This window comes from Lactuca saligna, chromosome 4 (assembly GCF_052625555.1).
Source record: "Lactuca saligna cultivar CGN05327 chromosome 4, ASM5262555v1, whole genome shotgun sequence".
Taxonomy (NCBI): Eukaryota; Viridiplantae; Streptophyta; class Magnoliopsida; order Asterales; family Asteraceae; genus Lactuca; species Lactuca saligna.
The window spans coordinates 155,505,091-155,517,332 of record NC_136420.1 but is presented as its reverse complement, the minus strand read 5'-3'; positions in this window follow the sequence as shown (position 1 = coordinate 155,517,332).

Genomic DNA, 12,242 nt, shown 5'->3' with positions numbered 1-12,242 from the left:
TCGTATGAGGAAGTTGTAATTTTTCTAAGTTTTGGGATAGCAGTAGACAGCTAAAAACTCGAAATAAAGATCAAGAGTCTTTTGGCCAAAACAATCTAAACGAGAATCGAAGATCTCGACAATAGTAGTGTAACGGTAAAAAGTCTGATGAAAACGGATGTCGGATGAAGAAGTTATGGATTTTAACGGACTTTTCGAGTCCCAACCTGTTAAAAATATATAATTAAAAATAAATTCAAAATTTTCCGACAAAGTCTAAATGAAAGTTGTAGAGTATATTCTCACCTATGCGTGGATATAAAAAACGTCGAAAACGGAGCGCGTATGCGAAAGTTATGCAATTTAGAAGTTTGAGGCACATAAACCGAGGAGGGTTACACCCCGCGTACGAAGGTACACCCAGTGTAACCCATACAAGGCCTTGGATCGGCCACGTCTCCGTCTACGCCTCTAGCCCGTCCCATCCAAAGTCCGGTATACGAAGCTCGTATCATGCATGGCTTATGCCCCGCGTACGCGAAATACACCCAACGTACGAGCTACAGAGGAGTTACGCCCCGCCTTCCCTGGAGTACGCCCACCGTACAAGGCTGGTTACACCCTTATAAATAGGAAGTGAGGGTGCCGGCCATTTTTGCTAATTTACCTCATTTCACTCCCAATTTTTCGAGCCCCTCGAGACTACCCCGACGCCCTGGTTACGTATCCAAGTCCCGACGATGTTCCAAAGCTCCGAGATTCCCAAGAAATATACCACTTCCTGGTCGAAGTTCTGCTCGAGAAAAGTCTCGTTTTCTTCAAATCATCACACTTTCCAAATGAGTTCATACCCCTATATTTTCACGTTTTTACTATGTTTTAGGGGGGAAATACAAGTGAAACACACGAATAACTTATGTAAAAAAAAATACAAATCATACGTACAATATCAAACGCTTTATTTGCATTTTGATTATAAATGTTCAATAACGTTATTACAAATGTTATACTTTACATACAAAGTCAATATTACACTAGGGTTTATCATACAAACGAAACAAACTTTTGGAAAAACTATAATAGATATATTTTACGAGATAATCATGAGATTTTATATAGTATAGATACTATATCAAGGAAATACTTACATATACAAGAAAAATGGACTTTTCATACGTAAATCTATTTTATACTAACTTTTTTGAGACATTCGACTTCACGTACTTTCAACTACGTGTTTAAAGTCCTGTATTATATATCATAATCTCTTGTAGGGAGAGTGTGATAGTTGTGTATAGATCTATATGAGATTGACAGTCCCACACCTAAACTATTAGCTACAGTTAGACCGGCAGGTCTAGGGTGACAAACGTCATAACAACTTCAACGCCTGAAGAACGCTTTTACAGGTAGTCTGGGTCTATAGCATGGTTATAAAACTCACATGAAATATTAAAAACATTTTTGGTTTACGAGGCTATCAAACGCCTTAGTGATTATATATACATATATAAATCTACTTACACTATTTTAGGTATGGAAAATACTTACGCATTTCGGTTTTTAGAACTTTTAAAAACTACCATTCTTTTATGGAAAATATTGGATTTTCTAGAAACAAACTCGATTACTTTATACAAAAAGGAATACAATTCTTGTATAAAACCACTTATGAACACACCAACTTAATTGTTGACACTTTTTCAAAACTACTTGTATTTCTCAGGGATTTAGCAATACAAGTAACATCTACTTTTGGGGAAAGGACGTTAAGGTGTTAGTTCAAAACTTGTTTAATCATCATAATGTAATTTATTTTGAAACGTGTATCTCAATCAACATTGTAACCTTTTAAATTATATTTATGGTGGTTGTGTTTGCTTTCTTTACTATGTATTCAACTTTTATGATACTACATGAAGTCAACCGCCCTCGAACGATTACATCGTTATGGTTTGGGGTGTGACAGATTGATATCAGAGCATTGTTTATAGTGAACTAAGTATATATCGAACCGCATAAGATATACAAACTATAAATGCATAGGGACTAAAACTCTCTGACAAAACATTTTACACCTGAACCACATTTTATTTAACTTAAATTGGTAGCTTCATAAAAGTACAAATACATGCATGCGACGATTTATTTTCATAGTTAGAACTATACATAAGTATTAAGATAAGTTGGACACTACGACTAGGCCTTGGAATATGTAATCGGATTTGGGACGAATATAGCCTGATCAATTATATTTATTCGAGATCGGACTAACGTATGTCGAGGAATGGTCATAGTGAGCAACAAGTCAAAACTTACCAAAATAAACACTAGTATCAAACTTACAATTTTAAATATTATAGGAGTATTTTGTGGCACTATAAAAACGGTAATAAACGTGTAAACCTCGACATTTAGTTAGAGCTAGGAATCATCAATTAAAATAGAATTCTGCTTATAAGAACTAAAAACCTTCACTGATAGGTCTATAATTGCAAAGTGCATACTTCAAGGTTTACACATTGTTGTGATTTCATAGGCTTAGGATTTATGATTTCTCTTTAAGTCCTTTTCCTTGTTTTGATGTGGGCTTAGAGCGAAGCTACTTATCCAACGACATATTAAATCTCTATTGTGTGTAATTTGTATACACTAGGTAATTATACGAGGACTCAGTGTAGGTCTTATCATAAAATTTTATTTAATCCAAATTTATATATAATTCTCTTATCTCTATTCTCGATCAAACGAAATGGCAGAATTTCATATCCCAGAGAATCCCTACTACCCTAACCAGGGTAATGGAGGTTGGGTTGAGGAGGATCCAGAAGAGGATCCTATAGAGGTTTTTGAGGAAGATCCAGAAGAGGGTCCCTAAGAGTAGGAAGAGGAAGAATAAGGAGATGCAGACGATGAAGGCACAACTCAGAACTGGAGGTCTACAACCCTCCCCATTTGGTACCAAATCCCCAATGGAACTTTCAGGGCCCGACACTCCGTTTGGCTGTAGATCTGAAATGATGGAGTCAGGAACAAGAACAATGCCCACCCTATGACATAGGAAGAGGTTTTTATAACCTCAGTAGCAGAGGTTCAGCAGATAGTAGCAGAGGTTCAACTGATAGGGCACTCCCTGTCATGATTCGTCACATCGCTAACCGATGCAAGCAAGCTAGAGCGAATGCCAACCAGATCATGGACGTTGGTGCCACTGCCCAAGTCACAGTGGTATGTCTTTGTCGCCTGGACAAAGAACATGAGCCAACAATAAAGGACACCTTTTCCCTTCAGAAACACATTACCACTGCTAGAGCCGAGGTGAGAGAGTTCCCGAAATGCCAAGCTGAACTAGAGAGGCACGTCGTCGAGATGGAATTCCAAGTAGCTCGAGCTCAGACTTCCACAACCACATACCATGTGTTAGACCTCAAAACTGGAACAGTGGAATCGTTTTGGGGAGGACGACGTCCTTTACAGTATCACAACAATGAATAATAGTAAACTAGAAACAACATCATCCATTACATTAATAGTATAATTCAATACATTTGTGTTTTGTAGAATACAATAGACACCAAAAATGAATAATCAAAATATACATGAGTCTGAAAGACCTCCGTCTTCTCAAAACCTGCCATCGGTACATGTCTACTGATGACCTGAGAATACAAGTTATTTTGAAAGAGTTTATCAACATAAAAGCTGGTGAGTTCATAAGTACTATAGTGTCATTTGATGTATAAGTATAAATGAAAATGTTTCTAAATGTTTGTAGGTGTTTTTACTAAATGTTGTAGCTGTTGGTATACGTTTGAAATCTCTTAGAAAATCCTATATTTTCTACTAAAAATTGTAGCCTACTACCCAGGCCCAAATGTGATGTCTGCTATTTGTTGTAAAAGTGATTGCTTTTCCCAAAGTATGACTACTATTATCAAAATATAGTTTACATTTCTGGTTATGTAAGAATATCAAAAGGTTAATGTAGTGGGAAAATAGTGATGTAATGTAGTATTGTATATAGTAACTACTGTTGAACTAAATACCTTAAACCAATTATTAGTTAAGGTAAAATGTGATATGATTGTAACCATGCTTGATCGACAAGTAAAAACACGATGATCGAAGATGTCAAAAATGGTGTGGCATTCGTCAGTCGTAGACCTGCAGGTCGCACTGTAGCTAGCAGCAAGGTGTAGGACTGTCATTCCAGTATAGATCTATACACAAATTCACGCTCTCCCTACAGGAGACTCCTATTAAAAACGTGACACAACCGATGATTGTTATGCCATGAAGTAGTATCTCACATTACGTTATAGTTTTCTAGTATATGTATAGTAGGCCCTGTCTGTATAGTATATAGTATGTTCTCTTTGTGTAGTGTATAGTATGTTCTCTTAGTTTCTCAACATACTATGTTTCTTCTGTTTCTCATAATAGTATGTTTCTTTCGTTTCTCATAATAGTATGTATGTATTGACTCATGAATGAACTAACTCATGTATGTTTCATTGTACTAGAAATAGTGAATAGAATCTTCTAAACTATACCTATTATAGTTTACTACTAATGTTGTTTGAAAGACTAAGTATGTTTATACACATTTGCTACCCAAAGGTGTTGGAACTGAGGTAAAAGATTTCATATCTATACATATATAAATAATATATAATTAAGGATCAAACGACACTTGGACAAACAACAGGGTACTCTAAGTCCACAACCAAACAAGGAATAGGAAATAAAGTGAGTTATCAGTCCTAAGTCCTTCAAACCTTATTTCTATAACTATATCTGTATAGACATGGTTTTAAAAATATATAAATTGTAAAATAGTTTGATAAAGTTTTAACGCAAAGGAATTTGATAACATAGGTGAAAGTATAAGAAATCTATCTGTTTGTTCTAGTTATTAATAGCATGTGATTGATATAATAACTACAATGTTTTAACTTGTATGCCCCCCCATAAAAGTATTTACAATCATTTAAAAGGTAGATTAAGGGGTATGAACTCACCTATAGTGAGTGATATGAATGAAAGATTGGTATAGGATGCTAAGTGTCAAGTGAACAATTGAGCACACACATGGATCCTATTTAGCATATAATGACCCATATATGTATCTATTTTGTGTTTGTAACAACTAATCATGAAATGGAACAACCTTAGGGACTAGGAAACACTTGCAGTGAAGTGCTAAACCACATAGGGTTGCATATAAGGGGTGTAGGGCCACACATTGGAGTTGACGGTCCAAATGGCAAGACCCCCATAAGCTCACGGCCCATGGATTTACGGCCCAATAAGTTTACAGCCGTAAACTCATAGTATTTTGTACCAAAGTGTGTGTTAAGGTCTAATGGTCTTCCTTGAAGTGTTCTAGACTCAAGTCCAAGGCTTAGGAAAGATTTGTGGCACAATTACACACTTAATTAGGGTTTACGACCAAGGGAGATGCTCTTGGCCATAACCGCCTTTTGTTCTTGATTTCTTGTTGTTTTCAAGGCTAGAATTAAGAGTCTTAACTAGATAACAAGTATACAAGAGTGTACTTACGATTTAGAAGCTTAGAAGAGTAGATTTCAGCCCAAAGAACTTTTGTGTTCTGATGTTCTTGAGGATCTTGAAGATCTAGACCCAAAAGATGGAATTCATGGGTGAATTCAAAGGTGATTAAAGAATAAGATATGTATTAATACATAGATGGAAGGAATCGCTTAGATTTTGAGGGTTTTTGGAGCAAAATCTTATGATACTTGAGAGAGTTTTCAAGTTCCAAGCCTTAGAAATGGAAAAAGTGAAGAAAATGGCCCAAGCTTCATACTTATAGGCTAGAGATTACGACCATCATGAGTTTACTACCGTAAACTGATGGGTCTTGGCCGTAAACTCCTATTTTGAGGGTTTATGGCTTGTTTGATGGTTTGATACTTTAGTTGACCCATTCTAACACATGATCCTTTGATGTACTAGAATTAGAATGTTCAAACAGACTCTAAACAATGCTAAAAGATAGCAGAAACAAGTCTGACTTTAATTGAAGTGAATGGTTTGTAAAAGATAGAAATCTCGGGTTGTCACATCATCCCCCCGTTGGAGAGAATTTTATCCCAAAATTAGATTTAAAAAAAATAAGTAGCTACAGTTAGACCGGCAGGTCTAGGGTGACAAACATCATAACAACTTCAACGCCTGAAGAACGCTTTTAGAGGTAGTCTGGGTCTATAGCATGGTTATGAAACTCACATGAAATATTAAAAACATTTTTGGTTTACGGGGCTATCAAACACCTTAGTGATTATATATACATCTATAAATCTACTTAGACTATTTTAGGTATGGAAAATACTTATGCATTTCGGTTTTTAGAACTTTTAAAAACTACCATTCTTTTATGGAAAATATTGGATTTTCTAGAAACAAACTCGATTACTTTATACAAAAAGGAATACTATTCTTGTACAAAACCACTTATGAACGCACCAACTTAATTGTTGACACTTTTTCAAAACTACTTGTATTTCTCAGGGATTCAGTAATACAAGTAACATCTACTTTTGAGGAAAGCACGTTTAGGTGTTAGTTCAAAACTTGTTTAATCATCATAATGTAATTTATTTTGAAACGTGTATCTCAATCAACATTGTAACTTTTTAAATTATATTTATGGTGGTTGTGTTTGCTTTCTTTACTATGTATTCAACTTTTATGATACTACATGAAGTCAACCGCCCTCGAACGATTACATCGTTATGGTTTGGGGTGTGACAGATTGATATCAGAGCATTGTTTATAGTGAACTAAGTATATATCGAACCACATAAGATATACAAACTATAAATGCATAGGGACTAAAACTCTCTGACAAAACATTTTACACCTGAACCACATTTTATTTAACTTAAATTGGTAGCTTCATAAAAGTACAAATACATGCATGCAGCGATTTATTTTCATAGTTAGAACTATACATAAGTATTAAGACAAGTTGGACACTACGACTAGGCCTTGGAATATGTAATCGGATTTGGGACTAATATAGCCTAATCAATTATATTTATTCGAGATCGAACTAACGTATGTCGAGGAATGGTCGTAGTGAGCAACAAGTCAAAACTTACCAAAATAAACACTAGTATCAAACTTACAATTTTAAATATTATAGGAGTATTTTGTGGCACTATAAAAATGGTAATAAACATGTAAACCTCAACATTTAGTTAGAGCTAGGAATCATCAATTAGAATAGAATTATGCTTATAAGAACTAAGAACCTTCACTGACAGGTCTATAATTGCAAAGTGCATACTTCAAGGGTTACACATTGTTGTGATTTCATAGGCTTAGGATTTATGATTTCTCTTTAAGTCCTTTTCCTTGTTTGGATGTGGACTTAGAGCGAAGCTACTTATCCAACGGCATATTAAATCTCTATTGTGTGTAATTTGTATACACTAGGTAAGTATACGAGGACTCAGTGTATGTCTTATCATAAAATTTTATTTAATCAAGATTTATATATAATTCTCTTATCTCTATTCTCGATCAGACGAAATGGCAGGATTTCATATCCCAGAGAATCCCTACTACCCTAACCAGGGTAATGGAGGTTGGGTTGAGGAGGATCTAGAAGAAGATCCTGTAGAGGTTCCTGAGGAAGATCCAAAAGACGGTCCCTAAGAGGAGGAAGAGGAAGAATAAGGAGATGCAGACGATGAAGGCACAAACTCGGAACTGGAGGTCTACAACCCTCCCCATTTGGTACCAAATCCCCAATGGAACTTTCAGGGCCCGAAACTCCATTTGGCTGTAGATTTGAAACGATAGAGTCAGGAACAAGAACAATGCCCACCCTATGACACAGGAAGAGGTTTTTATAACCTTAGTAGCAGAGGTTCAGCTGATAGTAGCAGAGGTTCAGCTGATAGGGCATTCCCTATCATGATTCATCACATCGCTAACCAATGCAAGCAAGCTAGAGCGAACGCCAACTAGATCATGGACGTTGGTGCCACTGCCCAAGTCACAGCGGTATGTCTTTGTCGCCTGGACGAAGAACATGAGAGAATAATAAAGGACACCTTTTCCCTTTAGAAACACATTACCACTGCTAGAGCCGAGGTGAGAGAGTTCCCGAAATGCCAAGCTGAACTGGAGAGGCGTGTCATCGAGACTGAATTCCAAGTAGCTCGAGCTCAGACTTCCACAACCACATACCATGTGTTAGACCTCAAAACTAGAATAGTGGAATCGTTTTGGGGAAGAGGACGTCATTTACAGTATCACAACAATGAATAATACTAAACAAGCAACAACATCATCAATTACATTAGTAGTATAATTCAATACATTTGTGTTTTGTAGAATACAACAGACACCATAAATGAATAATCAAAATATACATGAGTCTGAAAGTGCTCCGTCTTCTCAAAACCTGCCATCAGTACATGTCTACTGATGACCTGAGAATACAAGTTATTTTGAAAGATTTTATCAACATGAAAGCTGGTGAGTTCATAAGTACTTTAGTGTCATTTGATGTATAAGTATAAATGAAAATGTTTCTAAAATATTTGTTTCTAAATGTTTGTAGGTGTTTTTACTAAATGTTGTAGCTGTTGGTATACGTTTGAAATCTCTTAGAAAATCCTATATTTTCTACTAAAAATTGTAGCCTACTACCCAATCCCAAATGTGATGTCTGCTATTTGTTGTAAAAGTGATTGCTTTTCCCAAAGTATGACTACTGTTATCAAAATATAGTTTACATTTCTGGTTATGTAAGAATATCAAAAGATTAATGTAGTGGGAAAATAGTGATGTACTGTAGTATTGTATATAGTAACTACTGTTGTACTAAATACCTTAAACCAATTATTAGTTAAGGTAAAATGTGATATGATTGTAACCATACTTGATCGACAAGTAAAAACAATACGATCGAAGATGTCGAAAATGGTATGGCATTCGTCACACGTAGACCTGCAGGTCGCACTGTAGCTAGCAGCAAGGTGTAGGACGGTCATTCCAGTATAGATCTATACACGAATTCACGCTCTCCCTCCAGGAGACTCCTGTTAAAAACGTGACACAACCGATGATTGTTATGCCATGAAGTAGTATCTCACATTACGTTATAGTTTTCTAGTATATGTATAGTAGGCCCTGTCTGTATAGTATATAGTATGTTCTCTTTGTATAGTGTATAGTATGTTCTCTTAGTTTCTCAACATACTATGTTTCTTCTGTTTCTCATAATAGTATGTTTCTTTCGTTTCTCATAATAGTATGTATGTATTGACTCATGAATGAATTGACTCATGTATGTTTCATTGTACTAGAAATAGTGAATAGAATCTTCTAAACTATACCTATTATAATTTACTACTAATGTTGTTTGAAAGACTAAGTATGTTTATACACATTTGCTACCCAAAGGTGTTGGAACTAAGGTAAAAGCTTTCATATCTATACATATATAAATAATATATAATTAAGGATCAAACGACACTTGGACAAACAACAGGGTACTCTAAGTCCACAACCAAACAAGGAATAGGAAATAAAGTGAGTTATCAGTCCTAAGTCCTTCAAACCTTATTTCTATAACTATATCTGTATAGACATGGTTTTAAAAATATATAAATTGTAAAAGAGTTTGATAAAGTTTTAATGCAAAGGAATTTGATAACATAGGTGAAAGTATAAGAAATCTATCTGTTTGTTCTAGTTATTAATAGCATGTGATTGATATAATAACTACAATGTTTTAACTTGTATGCCCCCCCATAAAAGTATTTACAATCATTTAAAAGGTAGATTAAGGGGTATGAACTCACCTATAGTGAGTGATATGAATGAAAGATTGGTATAGGATGCTAAGTGTCAAGTGAACAATTGAGCACACACATGGATCCTATTTAGCATATAATGACCCATATATGTATCTATTTTGTGTTTGTAACAACTAATCATGAAATGGAACAACCTTAGGGACTAGGAAACACTTGCAGTGAAGTGCTAAACCACATAGGGTTGCATATAAGGGGTGTAGGGCCACACATTGGAGTTGACGGTCCAAATGGCAAGACCCCCATAAGCTCACGGTCCATGGGTTTACGGCCCAATAAGTTTACGGCCGTAAACTCATAGTATTTTGTACCAAAGTGTGTGTTAAGGTCTAATGGTCTTCGTTGAAGTGTTCTAGACTCATGTCCAAGGCTTAGGAAAGATTTGTGGCACAATTACACACTTAATTAGGGTTTACGACCAAGGGAGATGCTCTTGGCCATAAACACCTTTTTTTCTTGATTTCTTGTTGTTTTCAAGGCTAGAATTAAGAGTCTTAACTAGATAACAGGTATACAAGAGTGTACTTACGATGTAGAAGCTTAGAAGAGTAGATTTCAGCCCAAAGAACTTATGTGTTCTGATGTTCTTGAGGATCTTGAAGATCTAGACCCAAAAGATGGAATTCATGGGTGAATTCAAAGGTAATTCAAGAATAAGATATGTATTAATACATAGATGGAAGGAATCGCTTAGATTTTGAGGGTTTTTGGAGCAAAATTTTATGATACTTGAGAGAGTTTTCAAGTTCCAAGCCTTAGAAATGGAAAAAGTGAAGAAAATGGCCCATGCTTCACACTTATAGGCTAGAGATTACGACCATCATGAGTTTACTACCGTAAACTGATGGGTCTTGGCCGTAAACTCCTCTTTTGAGGGTTTATGGCTTGTTTGATGGTTTGATACTTTAGTTGACCCATTCTAACACATGATCCTTTGATGTACTAGAATTAGAATGTTCAAACAGACTCTAAACAATGCTAAAAGATAGCAGAAACAAGTCTGACTTTGATTGAAGTGAATGGTTTGTACAAGATAGAAATCACGGGTTGTCACATCATCCCCCCGTTAGAGAGAATTTTATCTCAAAATTAGATTTTTAAAAAAATAAGTAGTTACAAATAACTAAGCGAAAAGATGAGGATATTTCAATTTCATTTGATCCTCGCGCTCCCAAGGGAATTTAGGTCCTCGCTTGGCATTCTAGCGAACCTTCACTATCGGGATACGACTTTGCTTCATTTTCTTGACCTCTCGGTCCATGATCTCTACTGGTTCTTGCATGAAGTTGAGGCTCTCGTTGACCTCGATCTCGTCTAGTGGGATTACAAGAGTCTCGTCGGATAGGCACATTTTCATGTTTGAGACGTGGAAAGTAGAATCCACGTTACTAAGCTCGTGGGGTAGGTTGAGTTTGTAAGCTACATGGATGATTCTAGTGAGAATCTCGAAAGGGCCTATGTATCTTGGATTTAGCTTTCAATGTTTCCGAAGCGAATCAAGCCTTTCCAGGGTGAGACTTTCAAAAGAACGCGGTCTCCCACCTGGAATTCCAAAGGTTTCCTTTGCTTGTCTGCGTAGCTTTTCTATCGCTCTCTAGAGGCTTTCAATCGTTCACGAATCTAAACGATCTTCTCTGTCGTTTCTCGAATGTTCTCCGTGTTGGATTAGTATCTAAGTCTATAACTATTTTGGTATGTACTTGACCCGATTATGAGCATGGTCCTTTTGGGTTGCCTTCACCATAGCAATATGTAGGATGAATTAAGGAGAGAAAGGATCAATTATGATTTATTATTATATTATAAGAATAATATATTAAAGGATAAATCATAATGTTTAATTAATATTAGTCAAGAATTGATTTTGTGGCTAAATGAGATTAATTAAACTTAGGGGACTGGAATTGTAATTCTAAGATAATTTCAATTGGGCTATGGATCACCTTGGAATAATAGGTTGGACGAATTCTATGGGGAAGCCCATTAGAAATCATCCAAGGCATGTTCCAGAAAGGGTCCATGGGCGGCTTAGGGCTTAAGCAGTCAAATTAGGGTTTCGTTGTTTAATAACCCTAATTACCTAAGTATATAAGGAACCCTTGGGCACCAAAAACGTGTCTAACACTTCCTTTAAGGTTTCCAGCCGTTTTTGGTGCCTCCCCTCTCCTCCCTCTTCATCCAAGTTGCTTAGTGGTGTTTGTGACTCCTTTAGAGGTGCAACACTTGAGGCACTAAGCCTTCTGAAGCTAAGGATTGATTGTTATTACTATATAACAATCAAAGGTCATATCTAAACTCTACTTTATATTCATATGATTAATTGTATGCTAGATCTAGGGTTTATAGCTTTGGATATTCAATTGCATGTTCATTAGACAAACTAGATCCAAAAGCTATTAGGGTTTG